A 14963-nucleotide genomic window follows, 5' to 3' on the forward strand; every position below is an offset into this window, starting at 1 on the left:
TTGGCACGTAAAACTCCAGGATTTGATTGTATATCTGAAAAACTATGAGTCCAATTGGGTTAAGGGACGTTAAGATGTACTTCATCAAAGTAAACACCAGCCATGTATCGCCTACTGCTAGCACTTTTACGAAAGAAAACTCACGGGTATGGTTCGAAAATTCCGTGAAGTATTTTGGGTGGCGTCGGACACCGTGCTCGCGTGGCTCACGCTTCTCCGCCGTAGGCAGGCAGGCGAACGCGGTGCCGGCCGCGCCACCGGCGCCCCTTTGAATGCGTGAGAAGAATAAGCAATAATTACTCTCTGGCGCGAAGGGAAGCTGCCAAAAGTGCATAAAATAGAATTATAAGTTATACATATTTGTTTTCAAGCAAAATAAGTCTACCTGCGAGAGTTTTTTGCTTCTACCTATAGGTTGAACCACATCGCTGTTGGATGACGCTAGCGGTCATGCTTTCATGACTTTCAGAGCCAAATTAAAGATATAATTTCTTTTTTATTGGACAAAAGCATGCTCGTTGCCACCGATGTGACAAACAAATGTTCTCATTTTTACCACAATCAGAAAATCAGACAGTCCCTTTAAGTACTTGCAAAGTTATTTACGCGACGCAGAATATAAGTAGGCTTTCGAAAACGTCCAATGCGGAAGCAACACTTTTTTTTTCGCCAGCTGGGACACTTCATGCAAGCGAACCGATATAAAGGATAGATGAGTGAACAAATACCGATGTTTTTCTGTAGGGTTCTGCTAGTACACTGCATCACAGTGGCTCGGCGAGACACAGATCCTTGATTAAGACGCAGTAAACTGATTTAACTTGGTATTGGTCTTCAAAAAAAAAAAAAAAAAAAAGGAAGCATACCGCCTAATGGAAGTTGAGTAAACATAATACAGAAATCAGTGAAATGCCACCTCGAACTAATATGACGACGTGTCTCTCTGCTTGCAAATAAATGGATGACGTTATGAACTGAAAGCCGTTGACGCTGCTCCACACAAACTACATGCTGCTTCAGAATGCGGGAGAGAGTATCGCATGAAGTGTTTCCAGGAGCTCTTCTCATTTCACTAAACTTCTTTCAGTAGTTTCCCAGGGACACAGCGGGCGCTTCTCATAACCACAGTAAGGAAGACTCTAAACGTACAGTTTAGTTTCAATCTCGTGTAGTTGCTCTTCGCGGTAACTGAATATTAGAAGAATCAAGAAGTCACTGGTGTCAATATCAGATTTCGGAGGGCTGACTTGTTGCCTTATTATATAAAATAAAACGAAAAAAAAATCGGCATACTGCTGATTCACGTCTTTCCCGACGGCACGAAACTCAATATGTTGTAAAAGACTCTATTATAACAATGAGAGACGGGCGGAAGGCCATACGCACTGCGCGGGGCGGCAGTGCAGCTTGATGATGAATGGGTCCTAACCGGGCTAAAGAAGGACCTGTTCGTCGCGTAAGTGTGACTCGATGCACAACCACATAGCATATGGTTCAAGTCTGAGCTTCGGGCTCTCTGTCCCAACGTGGGAGATGCCTTCTGCACCTGGCACCTAGCCGAGTGTCCTTCAGGACCCCTTTTTGGGCAATAAAGTTTCACCACCACCACCAAGGACCTGTTTCTGTTTCGGCAGTTGTGTGTGTGTGACACACACACACACACACACACACACACACACACACACACACACACACACACACACACACACACACAGACACGCGCGCGCGCGCGCAACTACAACAACAACGACGACGACGACGACAACAACAACAACAACAACAACAACAAATGCTTGAACGTTTCGGCCCCCACTACGGGTGCCTTCTTCACAATGGACGAGGGGCATGGCGCTCTTTATTACTCACGGGACGAATGACGTAAGCGCATTACGTAACTCCGCATGGGCATAACAAGGACCACCATGCACCTCTTTCCTTGTGGACAAAGCACCCGTAATGGGCGTCGAAACGTGAAAACATTCTTGCAGTAGTTTCGCGTTCCTTTTTTGGTCGGCAAGTGCCCATTTTCTTCAACCATGTTCCTTCCTCGCCGAACAAGTTTTCGTCAAACCCTCGATTGTATCACCACTATGCGTACTGTCTCGGACATTCTTTTCATACCTCACAACAAGGAATGTCTCGGACAACGCCTTATTGGCTGTTCATTTACTCGGTCTACGTGAGGTGGGGGACCCTCTGCGCAGCCTGGTTCGCCATGTTGGGATGTGCGCAAAAAAAAAGAAGAAGAATTCATGCAAGCTTATATAACGAGTGGGCAAGCTTTCGCTGTCAGCGTTGCGTCCTCATAGCCAAACAAAAGGTCAGAGCACGCCACGTCTTTATAATTACGTCAACTTATGACACTCTTGTTACCAAATAATCCCTGAATCTAGTCATAATTTGTTCACGAGAACGTGAGCGCCGATTAATCCCGCACGCTGATTCTCCGCCGAAGCCAGCTGCTCGTGATAGTCGAGGTCTACACTCGCCGACATCAGACGCCTTTTTACGAAACCGGCAACACGTCACTTGAGGCAAGGCCAAAAGTAACGGGACACAAAAGCATCTGGCTTTTACGACGAAAAAACAGCGCGCTTCGCTTGACCTCCGCAGAAACAAGAGTGGATATGATGGCTGGCCACTGGGGCATCTGGGATAATGTGGTTGCTGACCCGCATCGCCACGCAGCTAACTACAAAAGAGCAATTCTTTCATGGTTGTCCCTGCATTCGAAGCTTCTCATGCGCAAGAAATAGTAGAGCTATTGACATCGCATCTGAGAGATTTAAACCCTCAATAATCTTCCCGTCATTAATCCAAACTTCGGAAATGTTCATCAGTAATTCAAGCATAGGACCACCTTCTGTTGACTCAGAGTATGAGCCAGCACGCACAGCACACACAATCACTCGTTGACAGGTGGTTAAACGCCACCCAACCCGGGGCACATATATGTGGATACGCTGACTACGCTTTTTCTCTCGATACGATGTCAATGTCAATAAGCAAAACCTAAAAAAAGTACTGTCCTGTTGCATCCAGATAGTGCATTGATTATCATCCGGCAATGGTATAGGTTCAAATACTTTTTTTTTATTAGTATGCAATCGGTCTTGATGTTGATACACTGCAAGTGATATGCGCTCGACCTTCGTAGCAAAATCCTCTCACCAGAGGATGCTGCTGCGACAGTATCCTTTCATATATTGTACTTTTGTAGCGTACCTTTTCATGTCCTTCTACATACCACGCGTCATGGTCATAATGTTCGTGCTTATACGTTTATTTTACGTACTTCATAGTTCGCGTATTTACAGGCTACTGTACGGCCATGTTACACCTGTCCTTCGTCATTCATTGTTACATTGAAAATTCGTGATCACCTGTTTGGCGCACTTCCGACACATCTGGCCCTTGCGCCATTGATCCTCATGCATAGTGGCAATTATCATCATACCCGTCATCATCATCACCGCCACCACCACCACAACCACCGCCGCCGCCGCCGCCGCCACCGTCATCACAAACTCAAACAGCACAGTGCGTTATGACAGATGTTGTAGTGCAGAGCTACAGAATAACTTCAGTGTCCTGTTTTTTTTTTTTTTTTTGACTTGCACGTGCACCTGAGTAAAGGAACAAATTTCAAATTTCTTCTCCGTCAAAATGCTGCCGCCACGGCTGGGAAAAGGACCCGCATCCTCTTGAAACGTCATTACCACCGCTGCAGAAAGGTGAAAAAAAACAACAAATTTTTAATTGAAAGCCGTATGTTTTTACCCGCATAGCATTGTGACTGCTGAGACGCCGCTCCGCATACGAGGAGCCAGGTAAGTTTTCCAAGCAGCCTTGACTGATTGGATGGGATGCATTCTGCAAGCTCAACTTGCGCCGTATACGCATCTAACAGCGTCCACACGCTCGAAAAGCATGGCAGCGCGACTTGAATGCCTCCTAGTTAATAATAATAATAATGATAATAATAATAATAATAATAATAATAATAATAATAATAATAATAATAATAATAATAATAATAATAATAATAATAATAATAATAATAATAAATACTACCGCTAGTGAACGCTCAGCGGTAGACGCTACTCGCCATCGGAAAAGAGCTAAAATTAAGGAGAATATCTAGACTAAGGCACTCAAGTTCGTATTTTCTTAAAGTCGGAGCAGGCTTTGAAACTACAAGCGGGTGCATCATGTAGATGATAGAGAGAGAAGCGATTTCGAGTATGTCCACAAAATAAAAAAAAACAGTATTGCAGAGGGTAGCTGTGAGTAATCAGCTACATGATTGCTTTTTTTTTTTTTTCAGAGCGCACAGAAAATCAGAGAAAAGGCTTTCGTACGTCCCATCACATAATTTCAATCCTTGCTGCTGTACCACGTTGATGAAACGGACCTGTGCTCTGCCCTCCCCCTCCCCCTTGCGCTCACACACACACACACACACACACACACACGCGCACACACACACACACACACACACACACACACACACACACACACACACACACACACACACACACACACACACACACACCACACACAAACACACAAACCACACACACACACACACACACGCACACACACACACACTAAAAATCAATAAAATAAAGCAGCCCGGAAGCGTCCTTGGCAGGCTTCCCCCCTCCGCGGTGTTTCGATACTTCTCCATCTTTTACCAATTAGGCTGAACTCCCATTCATTCAATGAAGATGAAAGCTACCATTGTAGGCTTCCTGCTATACAATGGAAAGAAGCCAGTCGGCATTTACCAGTGCCCTGGTGAAAAAGATGAGGAAAACTCGCAGAAATCACGCAGCAGTTTGGGAACGCGTGGGTGTATTGCACACTTGCCTCCCCCGCATCGTCCCGAAAGATTGCCATGACGAGAGCCGAAGTAAGGCTTCCGAGACAGCAAACAATATAAGACGATGCTTCGGTTAATATTACGAGTCATTCGCACACAAGGCTGCGAGGAAAGCTGCACCAGAGGCTATTTCAATTAACCATCCCAACCTGGGTTTTCTTCAAGGCGCGTTTCGAAGTTTATAGATGATTCTACGTACGCACCGACACGGTCTCATGTCTAACATCGATTGTGCGTCCTTATGTCGAGCAGCACAACTGAAAAGCTGGACAACCATGACCGCTGGCGCAAAGCGACAGAGCTAAGAGACCCGGCCTATGGAGATACATGACCAAGGGCATACCTCGCACCATCAGCATAGCGCCTAAAAATGAATATAAAGAACTGCTGCAAGCGCGCTTAAACGAGAGTTCGTGCCATCTTTGCATGTAACTCTCTTTATTCTAGAGCTCTTCTCGGTTTGTTGACGGCGTTGGAATTCATAGCCTGCACGGTTCCACTAATTGGCCACGCACTCTCGTAACCATTTTACTGCGAAAGAATATTTAAGACAATGACGGGGTGTAACCCTCCTGAATGTATTTGAACTACATCAAGTGATTTATCGCCTCTACAACGAACTATACCCAGATGACTCGTGCAAACTATGTGGGACAATACATGCCACCCTAGAACACATTCTATGGGATCATGCGCACATGCACAGTATGGAAATGCAGCCTCCTCAGAACAGCTTGGGGCGTGGAGGAAAGCCGCGCTGATCGGCTCAGATCTGCAAGAACAACTATGGGTCATCCAGCGAGCCTGTGATGCGGCTGGGAGACGGGGTCTCTCCACCGCCCCTGGCGCGGCCTATGGACCTAGGCCTCAATCCGCTGGTTTCTTCAATAAAGTTGTCTCACTCACTCACTCACTCACTCACTCACTCACTCACTCACTCACTCACTCACTCACTCACTCACTCACTCACTCACTCACTCACTCACTCACTCACTCACTCACTCACTCACTCACTCACTCACTCACTCACTCACTCACTCACTCACTCACTCACTCACTCACTCACTCACTCACTCACTCACTCACTCACTCACTCACTCACTCACTCACTCACTCACTCACTCACTCACTCACTCACTCACTCACTCACTCACTCACTCACTCACCTCAAGCGCGAAACAATCCTTGATGCTAGTTATTTTTTCAGGATCACAACAATTCCGGTAAGTTAGGCAGAAAGTCTCTTCTCGTTGCATTATCATTGACTGCATGCTGCGGCGCGTCTCTCTCGCGTTGAAAAGGAGAGTCTATTCGTCGATCATACTTACGAAGAAGTGTCACAAAAACAATAGCCCAAAAATCACATTGCTCTGCCCATTAAAATTGCACACCTTATTATAAGGGGCCCTTAATTCGTCCTGCTTTCTTGTGTTTACCTGTGATACTTTTTTCCTACCATTAAGTGGGTCGCCAGATAACGTCACTGGATGACGTTATCGTCAGTAGCTGCGGCTCCACGCAGCTACGCAGCCTAGCAGTGTCAGTGATGTGGCTGTTCGGGCTCGCTGGTACGACATAATGGCAAATTGCAGTGCGTAAAGGCACCGAGAGATTTAAAACGTTGTGCTCGTCTGTCATGTCGTTCCGAATGTCCCTGTGTCTTTACGCACTGCCCTTCACCAATAACCAGCAGTCTTCAGCTTTTCTCCGGCAGCCGGGCGGGAATTCCACAGATAAAAAACGGGGTTTGTGCGGTATTCAGAAACGATACACTGATATGCTTTAGAACGGTAAAACAAACACTCAAAAAACACGGAAACAAAACATAAAATAATCTTGCGTGACGGGAGAAAACGTAATAAGAAAAAATGAATGGGTACTTTTTTATTTATTGCGATTTTTCTTTTCAGTTCGAAGTCTAGACGCGCACCGGTCGGCTTATCGGTTATTGGGGGATGAAAATATTGTTGCCTATTGCCAAGTAAATGAGATAAATGCGTGGCGAAGTGAAGATGGAGCGCTAGCAGGCAACACGCGAATTTTTGATCGAAGAAGAAGCGTTTCACATCGATCTGAGCGGCGTGCGTCACTTCCATTTTTTCCCCTTGTTTTTACTGCTTTCATTTTTTTTTTCGAGAAGCAAAAGGAAATGAAAAAATAAAAGGACACGAAGCAAAACTCGGACAGAGAGAGGACTATTACGGAAAAACAAGAAGCGAAGCACCATTTTTACGATGTCGTTTGGCGCGAATGCTTTCATCCTTAGATTTTGTTTCCTTGCCCCGAGGCCACCCTCCTCCTCCCTTCTTGCAAGCCCTTGCCCCCCACGCGCCCCCTGTCTAGGGCACTCTTCTTTTTTTTGGCTCCTCCTCAAAGGGAGCGCACTATACGCTCGTGTGTCGCGGCGGAAACATTTCGAGCCCCACGTATTGTTGCTTTTTATCGGTGGCGCCCATAGAGCAGCCGAAAAGATCGGAACATAAAACACAAGCCTCTTCGGCTTTTCGCGGGAGACGGGAAGCCGTGACGACGCGCCGCCACTCTCGAAGTGGCCAGGAAAAAAAAAAAAGAAGGAAGGAAGATCGGCCGGACGCGGCGGTAAGAGAGACGGGCACGGATCCTGGCTGCGCTGGAGCAAAGGGGGCGGAAGCTGCAGGGAGTGCTATAACGAAGGGCACAAGGACAGCGAGGGTCCCCGGGCAACAAGCAGCTAGGGGAGGGCAGATGTGAAAAAGTAGCGGCTCTTCATTCGGTTTGCGAATGGAAGCCTTGTATTTGCCCATACGAGGACAGATGTTCTGGTTAACTGGGCGAGAGAGGAGCGCGCGAAGCCTCAGCGGTGGCGCCCGCCGCCAGGTTTTCTGCCGCCGTGGGAAAAGACGCCCCGCCGCGCGGCTGCCGGCGCGATCGCCGAGGGTTGTCGCGACGCGCGTGACTTTCGCGCGGCGACGGGCACACCGTCGCGCGCGGAGGGCTCCCTCGTTGTTGTTGTTGTTGGTCCCCTCTTTGGCTGGTCACGCTCTTCTTTTCTCTGCCTCTCTCTTTAGATTCTTGCTTTTGTTTTGTGTTTTCGCTTACTCGCTGACACGGTAGCTTTCCCTGCTGCTGCTGCTGCTGCTGCTGCTGCTGCTGCTGCTGCTGCTGCTGCTGCTGCTGTTTTCCCCACAGAGTGTCCCTACCGATTCCATTCCCTTCACGACCCTTTATCTGCTTCTGTCACGCACCGGGCTCTCATTCGGTATACATGTCTCGAGCGCAGCAGGTGATGGAACAGGGACTTCAAGAGCGCGCTAACACACAGGGGCAAGACTACGTAGTGCTCTGTTCGTAATAAATAAATAAATAAATAAATAAATAAATAAATAAATAAATAAATAAATAAATAAATAAATAAATAAATAAATAAAGCAACGGATTGAAGATGTGCAAGAAAGTGGACTACTGACCCCGATAAGATTCCGTCCCTACTATCTTTCTCCACATCCTAAGTATTGATTTAGAACAACAGTGCTGCTTCGTACAGATATTCTAAGTACTTGTTTCTCTTAATCCACAAGGCGCAGACTGTGTAGCAGAAGTTCATATATGGCTTAATGGCTGCGATTACAACACGCAGGATACGTCCTTAAGTATAATGTAAATTAATAATCAAAGATATTTGTATGTGCCTATTTCATACCTATTGACGATGTCCACAGCTGCTATGAAGCTTGGTCAGTAATCGTCCAGAATAAGGAAACATCGTAGTAGATACACGCGGGGTGAGCTTGTGCAAGCTTGCTCGACTGAGAGCCCTGAGAGTCGAGTGACGATCGCTTTGTCTTCGTTCTTGTGCAGTATGCATAGCGGTCTCTGTAACCCTTCGGCAAATTCATAACTATACTCAAAAAAGACGAGACGTATAAACAGGAACATGGGCGCACACACAAAGCACGCACTTCCAACCGACTTTCTTTCGTGAAATCAGGTGGTTTATTGGGATGTCAGGATAATAAAACGGCGGAATAAGGGACAATCTCAATGAAATCGACGCAAAATAGCTTGGCCATGCGTACATTAAGAACGCGGGAGTGACCTGATGATGTAAGCATATAAGAATTCTGTTTCCTTCCTTTGCAGGGATAAAGAAGGAAAGATGACACGGCTATCACCCCTGTGAAACGCCTCGATCACTTCTCTTTAGGTTCGTGAATAAGTGGATAGCAAAACGGTGCGTCGTCTGCTACAGCACTTCCGGTTCATGGAACCTTCAAGGCTTAGCTCTTCGCTGCTTCAAGTTGTGTGCGGTTCAGTGTAATCAGGGAGGAGGCAAGATAACTGGTAACAACCGCGTCACAGAAAGTACGTGTTTTCTCCCCGATTACACTGAACGGCACACACCTTGAAACAGCGAAGAGCTAGGCATCGAACCAGAAGACGTCATTTCGCTATCCACCTATTTGCCTTCCGTAGGCACTTAGATTACTGTCCATGCGCGCTGGTGCAAGGGCAGTAATGTCGCCTTGCACTGCAAGAGCTGCGAAAATAAATGCTGTTTGCCTTATCTGGAACGGAATAATATCTTATCTAAAGGAAATCCAAAAACCGAAAAAGATGCGATAGAGCCATTTCACATGGCCAAAATGGGTGAGAGCTGCGTCAGCGCTGCTTCTTTATTTCTATCAAGGAAAGAAACAGAATTTTTAGATGTTCACATCAGGTCACTCCCGCGTTCTTGATGCATGTACACATGTTCTCGCTATTTTCAATCGATTTCTTTGCGACTCTCGCGTGTTTTGCTCGTTTGTTATTCTGAAGACCTTCTTTCACGGAATAAAGTCCGTTGGAAGTATGCGCTTTGTGTGCGCGTCCGTGTTCATGTTTACGTATAGACCATTTTTTTTTTGCGCAGGTAAAAAAAAATTGCTGTATCTATCAACCAAGTAGCCAACAGCCCGTCTTACTTTTGTAACCCTTTGTAACAGCTGGCCGGGACTGCCCTGCACCCGTCATAGTGCGGATAGGTAGTATGAGCAGGAGAAAGTGACTCAGACATGCCGGCTGACGTTTCAATAGGAGCACCTATCTTTTGAGTTTGGATTTGCACCCATCGTGTAAACCGGTGGGTGTCCGGTGATGGCGCTCGAATCACACAGCTTCCGCAACCGGCCTCCTATCCTAACGGTGCGGTTGCCGTAATTGTGATTAGCCCCGCTGGTCTTGGGAAAAGTGCTGATGAAACCGATCGTATCATGTATCGCTTGCGTTTTGTGTACGAAAGGATGACCATCACCATCGAAAGCCGTTGCGTTTTTTTTTTGTTTTTTTTTTTTCAGAGTAAGTACACAGAAAGGGACTTCGCTTGGTGATGAGAATGCCACGGCAGACCTCGAACCAGAAGGCTACAAATTAAACTGAGTCTTCTCCATCTACTGGCTTGCCAAGTCTTGCGCATGCAACTCATACATCTTGGAAAGTCCTCCGCCAACAAGGTGCTTCTCCGGTGACTAGCACAATAACTATACTATTCCCATTATACGTGCGGCGTAAGCTGAACACCTTTTCAAGTGTCATGTTCCGAATGGCCCCCAACTAAGTCCCACGCAAACCCGCCATGGTGTTTTTATGACGTTAACTGAAGCGTACGTTGCAACAACTAAATGTGTGAAAATATCTGTAGTCCAAAATAAAGTTTCCTGCTCTATATACCAGCCTATAAAAACTAACTGCAAGCCTACAGTTACGAGTCGGTGTGCGCAGCTGTATTTCAGATACCTTGTCTTAAAGTATCGTGGCATGGTCAGGTGAATCGCCTCATTTTATGGGCAGTTGTTGAAAGTTCAGCAGTCGCCAAAGATCTGAGAGAAATGAACCTACTGTGCACAAGTTGTTGTTTCGCTCTAGCACTGAACATCAACGCTACAACGACTACATTGTTGCCTGACTCACGAAAAGTTCGCTATACAATGGCTCGCACCGTTTGAAAAATTACAGGACGCTTAAGCTTCGCCTTTAAGAGTTCAGAGTGACAGCGTTTCCTGCAATATGAGCTCTTTAACGCAAAATCATGGGCGGATGGTGCTATATAGCCATAACACGCGTAAACGCGTTTTATTTTCGGCTAAATTTGTTTGCAGGAGCTCCCTCGAGAAACATGGTGTCAATCAGAGCATGTTTTGACCTGTTTTAAACGCAAAGCATTTTTTAGCGAGCCAGATACACTTTGATCGTTTCTATCTATCTATCTATCTATCTATCTATCTATCTATCTATCTATCTATCTATCTATCTATCTATCTATCTATCTATCTATCTATCTATCTATCTATCTATCTATCTATCTATCTATCTATCTATCTATCTATCTAGCCGCCTACCTCTTGGCGCTCTCGTCGTCGTATATACCAAAATTGGCGAAGGTGGATGTGAGTGTATGACGAACACAATTCGCAGGTCATGACATGAATAACGTGACTGCCCTGTCGCGTACGTCATGAAATTCTTTCCACCAGTCACGTGTGGTACATACCCGCATACCATGGCCCGTAGCATTCGGGCATGCGGCACAGCTGATTCACAGCCTATATCAACCCACACTTTAGAAATCCCAACGCAACAGCGCGAAGGAGCCCGTGCCGCAGGAAATGCGGTGTCGGCGTCGGTGGCGCTGTCGATTGGGGAAATATATTGATGGATACAGAGAATAAATATCACTGCTCGAGCCGGAATCGAACCCAGGCCATCTGTATGGCAGTCAAGCATTCTATCACAGAGCCACGCCAGTGCTTCAAACTGCTTCGTTAAAATACCATATACAAGCGTCATGTCAGGACAACGCCAACTGTGGTTGCAATGTGGGCTATCCGCTTTTATGTTAATGACATTACATATGCCCACCTATGGCTCCGCAAGGCATAGCGAAACGTTGCGCGAATACGCCTACGACAGCTACTTCTGATATGCACATCACTGCACCGTAGTGTGCACTTCCTGGCGATGAGACTTACGTCTCTGCTTATAACGTGAGTGCCCACGTTACGTCACAACATGAGCTACTCTTTACGCGCCACTGTACACAGCGTGCCTGGTGAGCCCACCATATATGCACACTACTACTCAATTTACACAAAGACGCTGATACACCTCATAACGCTTGGCCCAAAGCAAAAAATCCCTCACAGGCTGCTATTCACTGGCTGCTCCACTTGCAATTGATTCCCACAATGCGCGGGATGTGTAGGATCTTTTATTATTTGCATCCATCGTGATTTTTCGTTAGAGACGCCGACACCCGATTTTCTGCGACACGAGCTCCTTAACCTTATCGCGCTAAAACCTCGGGAATAGGAGTTTCACGGTTCTCAGTTTATCTGGGTCTTGCCTCAAGAGGGAATTGAGGGTAACGTGAAAGGTTGACACTCTAGTGTGCGAAACGCTGTAGCGCATAAGCGTACACCGCATTACATCATCCGCATTGCAACAGCGCGTTACACCAGCGGAAAATGTCATTCGTGGGGCATATACTGCAGATGCTGCCCGTACAAATGGAACTGAAGTGCCACCGATGCCGCAGTAATATAGAAAACTTCGCTTTAAATGAAAACATTGATGCAACCTGTGACACTTCCCGGAGAGCACAGTCCCAGAGGTGCTGTAACTATGTTTGTTTGTTCCAAAAGCAAAAGTTGGATAAACGAGGGCACACAGTTCATAAGCCAAGGACTGTACCGAAACCGTCGATTCTAATCGCATTGTAAACCAGGGAAGGGTTAATGGCATAGCTTGTGCCGAATTCACAATACGAGCAATTGTGTAAGTGAACTGAAGCCTGCCGTGATTGTTTCCACTCAGCTTAGTGCAATAGCGCAGAAGATGCCTGTATCGTCTCTCTAGACTGCGTCCCTGTGTTTTTTGAGCTATTGCACTATACATTCGTACCAACTAGCTCGGATTTCCGTACTACTGCAATTCACACAGCTGCCGAAATACATTATTCTTGGATCCCGAAACTCACTGAAAAACTGCATTTCTTTTTGCCCTGCACGAGGGTCCTGGATTCGAAGAAGTCTGTAAAGATTCCACACATATCCTCATTAACAAGGCCTCGATTTATGTTTGCCCTCTTATTTAAACGGCACATACATTCCCTTCGGTTGGTGTTCCATGGTAACTGGTAGTCAAGATCATATACAGCTGAAGCTCGACAATATCCATTCTTTTCTACGCACGCCCGATGGCGCTAAGTCGCGTCAAACGCTATGACCTCCGCTTAACCCAACTGTGGCATCCTAATGTGAGACTTCAGAAGGCTAAACTCCCTGATACTGTAAAAAAGTTCGAACGATGTGATAAGTTCAGATTTCAAGTCAAGTCCGTTATATTTTCGGTGGAGAAACTGGCAGAGTGACAGCGACGGAGAAGTAAAGCTGGAGGCACTGGGGTCGTGTGACGCAAGAGGCTCATGGCTGAAGCCGTTGTGGTGGTTACTCGTGTAAGCGACCAGCGTGCCGACTTGCGCAACGCTCCCCATCATACCGTTCTGCTTGGCGATTGTTCCGAAAGAGCGATGCCAGTGATAATTCGATTGATAGGATGGGACTGTCGTATCAGAGTTGCCCAGATCTAGAAGCATGTGGTCTTGGCATATTCTTTTTAGTGCCTCGCTTAATTAATTTTCGTATATAATGAATTTATTCGAGAAACAGACATACCTTGCTGGCTTAAACGATTCCTTTCCCTGACGACTGCGGCAACAATGCTGCCATGTCGTTATAAGCGGTCTTGCAGAAAAATAAAACAAAAAACAGAAGGAATAAGAAATTCGGCCTGAACACCACACATGCACGGCTGTGTGTGTGCGTGCGTGCGCTTAGCGTGTGTGGAGCAGAATCGAAGACCGAGAGATATCGGGACGCCAGCGGCAACAAAAGAAGCTCTCGCCATGAATTCTGTGAAATTGAAGAGTTGCTTCCTTTTCTTCTTATTGTCATTATGGTCTAAGTTTCGGGTTCTCAAGTTTCACTGGCATCCAATTTTCTCCGGTCCAATACGTGTGCGAAATAGAATAATGCAAAGAAAAAATAGCGCTCAGAATGAGACGCTGAAACATAATCACCAATGATGGACGAAATGACGTGGCCTCTGACTTCTTTCTCTTTTTTCCTCTCTTGTGCGCTGCATTTCCCTGCATGATCTCCCGTTGAAACGGCTTTCAGATAAGCAGCAGACGCGCCATAAGATATAGATATAAGAATATTCTATCCAAATCGAAACATAGTCAAGGAGAGTTGCAACGTGACACGCACCCTTGGAGGGCGAGAGATAGAAAATACGACGTCGCCGTCGAATTCAACACCGACAGAGAGAGAGAGAGAGACAGCGGCTCTGCGACGCCATAACACGGTGAGGAGAGGGGGGAAAGAGGAGGAGAGGTCAGTCTTTTCGCGTCAATGCGTCGCCAAGCCGTCCGCTCCACAAAGGTTTTCTCATTCCATGCAGGGGAAGAAGGGCGACGAAGCAAACATTCGCAACCAGCAGCGCGCCGAAGCTATTTGCGACGCAGCTATTGGCAGCCCGGTGACATCCGTATATCGGAAACGCAGCTGGGCGTCTGTCGAAGTTCGCCGAACAGAGTAATATGCCCGGCTGCGCACTCGCCCTCCCCTTCTCAGCGCCTCTCGCAGCTTCCCCTCCAAGCCATGCACACGTCGGCCGAAATCCTATCTCCGAACGCGTCGCGTTTCTCCGGGCGTAAAAACGCAACGCGAAACGACACTACGCGATAAGGGCGCCGCCGAACTGGTATGGGGGTGGCGGCTGTGAATCAATACTGTACGCGGCGCGAGGGGAGCCGGGCTCTGCAGAAGCCGGCAGGAGGAGGTTGAGGTGGAAACCTCGACCGGGCGATCCGCCGAAACGGCGCCGCGCCACAGCCGCCACCGGGAGCGTGGCACGAGAGCGCCGCCGGCCACTGGCTCATGTGCATGGCACTACAGCCCGCGTGGACAGTAGCAGCGCCCAGCCGACCCTTATCGCCGCTCCCTGTGTGTGTGCGTGCGCGGACAAGTTTCCTCTCTTTCGCGCAGGTGGTTGCGGCGAT

This window comes from Rhipicephalus sanguineus, chromosome 1 (genome assembly GCF_013339695.2).
Source record: "Rhipicephalus sanguineus isolate Rsan-2018 chromosome 1, BIME_Rsan_1.4, whole genome shotgun sequence".
Taxonomy (NCBI): domain Eukaryota; kingdom Metazoa; phylum Arthropoda; class Arachnida; order Ixodida; family Ixodidae; genus Rhipicephalus; species Rhipicephalus sanguineus.